Raw genomic sequence first — 4,971 nt, forward strand, 5'->3', positions numbered from 1 at the left:
CATGCCTTCTAGTTTTCTTAGGCGTCGCACTCAAAACTCAACCCACAATATGACCCAGATTATCAAGCAATTGGCCGCCGTAATCCCGACCATGATAACCCAAAAGTTTATTAAAACTCACACTAAACATAACAATAAACTCAAATACCAAAACTACGCCCGAACCAATCCAAACCCAACACAACTCTTGGACACTCAAACCCAACCCAACAAAAATACTTACACGGGAATCCACCCTTTGTGTATCACGTGTAATTCCACCACTCTGCTACCGCAATGTCGAAATGCTCCAAATTGTGATAGTTTTGGCCACCTCATCACCTCTTGCCAAAAGCCTATATAACTCAACACCACCCATTTGTTCCCACAACCTGTTACCAAACCATTTATCCTAACCATATGCCTTACCATATGCTCGTGTTTCAAGCCTGCTACCATTGTCGTGACCTGAGCACACCTGAAATACTCAGAAAGGCCTAACTTGTTTCCACCATGCTATACCTTACCCCACATCCCTTGTTCACTTAAAGTTTATACGTTTTCTGGCATCAGTACTTAGACTCTTCAAACTCATCAAACATGTCTATATTTTTTTTGCATACTTTTCCACATCTATTTCTTTTATAAGCACCTTATACTTATAATTTCAAATCCTCGGTAATTTTAAATAATTAATTAATAAATATTTAATCAAGTGGATTTTCTTCAAAATAATTTTACGTCAATTCGAATGGTTCATTTTTATTATAATTATCATTATTATTATTATTACTATTATTATTATTATAATTATCATTACCACTATTATTATTAGTATTACTATTATTATGCTTATTAATATTATTATTATTATTGTTCAAATAAATCTTTAAAATTAAATAAAACATTTTGCTTCAAACAGGTCGCTTTGGGGCTTTTTTTTTTGAGCGAGTCATTTTATCTGGCGACCCTTTATTTTCTAGGACGCCGGCTAACAGAAATCGTTTTCACCTTAAAAGTTTCATAAAGTTTCGCTAACTTTAGCGCTACCTAAGAAATTTTTTTTTCATAAAAATTATTATCATAAAAGCGCCACGTTTTTGCAATCGATTTTCACCAACTTAAACGAATCTCAAAAATCATTTTTTCCCCTTCTTTGTCAATGCCAATGAGTTTCGGTTAATAAATCATGGCACCGCCACATAATAACTTTCATACCACAACCCCACCTTTGAGAAGACAGGCACCGGAAGCTTCGTTTTGTTTTTCTTTCTTTCTTCTTCATGTATATATTTTTTATACATTATTCTATTCGGACATAATCGAAATAATTTTATTCTATATGAGTTTGGTTATTTGTTGATTATTGAGCTATTTTCGTTTGTATTTACTCTCAAGCACAAATGCATACATCATTCAAAATTGCATTATTGAAAAGTTTACTTTTGTTATCTCAATCTCGCGATCTATAACCGATTTCCCATAAACGTAATCATTTTGTGGAAATTGAGACTATGAACATGTTGATTAATTATTTTTTTACACGAATTGTTTTGGTTATTAGTTTTTCTTTTTCCGCCCAATGTTTTATTCGAATCATTTTATTATTCTTGATCTCAATATTTCATCAATTTTAGACCAATGTTTTACTTTAATCTTGAAGTTTCAATTATTTATTTGGTTATTCTTAATGTTGCCTTTATTCACATTGATATTTTATTTGAAATTTTCATTTCATTATTGACTCCAAGAACTTAATCTATTTTGATATTAAAGTTTCGTTTATCTATTTTATTCTCGAGTCCAATGCTTTATCGATTTACGTGTTTATATTTTGTTACCTCAATCTACATTTATTTACCTTGTTATTCTCGACTCCAATGGTTCGTTTAATTACTATGATGTTTGATGTGCTTAAAGTAGTTTAATAATTATTAACTAAATTAACTAAAAATAAACACTACGTAATACTCAAGACTCTCTAAAACTCGACTAAACTACTAACCGGCAAGTGAACCGATCGACTCTAGTAAAGCTAAGTAAGTCCGGATATCGAACCCACGAGACTCTTTAAATTACGTTTATTAGCTAATTATACTCGACTACAAAACACAACTTATTAATTATTTTTGTTTGGGGGGTTTTTATTTAAAATACTAGTTTAATACTGTAATTTAAAACTAATTAAGAAAACAAGTAATTTCAACGAAAGCAAAGGTTTGATTTAAATAAGATGGTGATAAGAAAACTACCTAGGCTAGAATACCCTAAATTTCAGTAATGAATTAGCCCGGGAAAATATTTAGTTATGGACTGGGATAGTAAAATAGACACTTAAAAGAAAACCCGAACAGGATCCCTGACCCTTCTCAAGAGACACCTATGGATTTCTAACAAGTTTTAACACACACCAGTATTTGAAAATCAAGTTCCCATACGGTCACCAAATTAATTATGATCTAGTTCCTTTATACGAAATCCTACCTTACAGTGTGGAAATCAAAGGCAATTTAACATATTTTCATTGATTTAATAGACAATAATAAATAATCAACCATAGATGGACTCCTTACGAAGAACTAAATCTAGCAAGATTAAATAATAAAGATCTATCAATAACCTAGCACTTTACAGATTTTAGGTTAGCAGCACACTTAGGTTTATTTGACAATATTATTCCTATGATCTTATCATGACATCAATCATAAAATAATCAAGAACACAAAGTAATTGATTTAATAGCAACCTATCATTTGACAAACAATAATCAAGGAAACTATGGTATAAACTCATCAAACAATCCTAAGCATCCATATGCATCAATTTAATATAAATAAATCTTTTACTAAACCATAAAAACCATAACGTAAATAATCCCAAGTCAAAACAAAACGTCATAGTAGGTTCATCATAACCTAGGCAGTCTATGGGGTTTAGCCAACAACCATACTCAAAAACAAAAGAAAGTAAATAGGCTCAAATAAATTCATGACGAAATTAATAAATTCAAACCAAATATTAGGATGTTTGGATGAGTAGGTATTGAACCCGGACGCTATTTGGTAGAACCAAAGACTTTCTCTTTCTCTTATTTGTTCTTCTTACGGCTGATTTCAAGTCTTCTATTTTCTGCCTCCAACACTCTTGCCAATACGATGGTGGTATTAATTATTCTTCCAACTGCTATCAATCCCTTTTATAAATAATATATGGCGGTGGCATGTAGGGATCCTGCTCCAATATTCCCCGAAAAAAAACATATGGCGGTTAGTTTTGTTAATTCACGTGTCCTACAAAAAAGCCCACCAACAATTGATTTTTATTTTTATTTTTTATTTTGTTAGTTTGAAAACTCAAAACTTACATGTAACTATATGAACGTTTTCTTTCTTTTTCTTTTTTTTTTATTACGTAAATCTCTTTTTATTTTTATTTTTTAATTTAAATACTATATATAATACGTTATAATAATTATTAGTATATATATAGGATATGCTCGACCCTTTATTCGTCGGTTTCAAGTTTAGTAAAATTGCTCCATTTTAGCTTATTATCTCTAAAAACCATTAAACTAACATATGAACCAAATAATAATATTCAATAAAAACTTGGCTCAAAAGGATCCAAAAGTATAGGGAATATATATAATAATATTTATATTTTAGACTACATCAAATATCCCCACACTTAAACCTTTTTCGTCTCTGAAAAAAATCTATTTGCAATGGGATCAGAATCGGAAAAATACGATCTTAAAAACATAAAGGTTATCTTAAACATTTAAAACAACGCAAAAATTGCGATCACCGATATTGTTGTCCACTTAAACCCATGCATTTGTCTTTGCCGGGACAAGTAAGATCCAACCATTATGGTTATTATTATTTTGTATATAATCTAGTGGAACCCACAATCAAGACCCGTTTTATTTTATATTTTGCTGGATCAAACCACTCTAACTTGACTTAAACCTCATAGATAACAGATTAAAACATTGTTGCACATTTTTAATGAATAGCTAAGACGATCAAGGATATTGTTTATCCACCTAAGTTTAAGCATCAAAGTCTACCAAGCAGCCATTAGATACATTTAAGGTTCAATTATTCAACTAACTAGCTAGTGCTCCCCATTACATGACATACCCCCGTTATCAAGCAATACCTCGGATCCATTACCACACGTGATTTTTACAAGTTTCCATCTGTCGGTTTACATATGTCGTGTCTCTAGTTGATCCTGTTCTTAATGGAATGTGACACAAGTAAGAGGACCACGTATGACTAACAGCGGGATGATCACTGGATCATCAAGATTTTACTTCACTGTAATTGATGTAAGTGAGTGTAATGATTGAAGCAAACTGCGGGCTTATGCTTAAAAGCTTTTATAATTTTAAATATCCGAAGATACCTAGATGAACAACCGTAAAACGACCCGTGGTCTCCGAACCCGAGGCATCCCATCAATACAGGATTTAAGGCTATAAAACCATACGCCTATGAAGTGTTAACCACTAAAGCTAGAAGTGTAAGTTTTTAAGTTTATATCACAGGCTACACGGTATACTTTAATGTTTAAACCTACCCAAGCATCGTATGATAGCGTATTCAAATTTCTGTAAAGTTCATAATTTTTCCACAATCGAACTAAAAATGAGGCTTGAGTATGGCCCGACCTTTCATCTTGTATTTTATACAGACTTAACATGTTTCCCACTAAAAATCATATTTATCATTAAAAACCAACTATCAAACTGCCCTTTCATTCCAAAGGCTGAGCCTACCGACACATCCCAAGTTAAGTGCGTGTTCTTTAATTATATCTTATTATTAGTAGTTTGAAAAACCGATTCCCGATAAGTATCCTCATCTTCCATTTAAACGCAAAAAGAAACAAAATCAAGGGACATTTTTCAAAACTTTTTTTTTAATTAATTTTATTTTGACTTTTTTTTAAACTTTCTTTTTTAATCTAATTAAAAACTTAAAC

This window comes from Bidens hawaiensis, unplaced genomic scaffold, assembly GCF_021521415.1.
Source record: "Bidens hawaiensis isolate Kalapana, Puna unplaced genomic scaffold, B.hawaiensis_p1.1 tig00006295_1, whole genome shotgun sequence".
NCBI classification, from domain to species: domain Eukaryota; kingdom Viridiplantae; phylum Streptophyta; class Magnoliopsida; order Asterales; family Asteraceae; genus Bidens; species Bidens hawaiensis.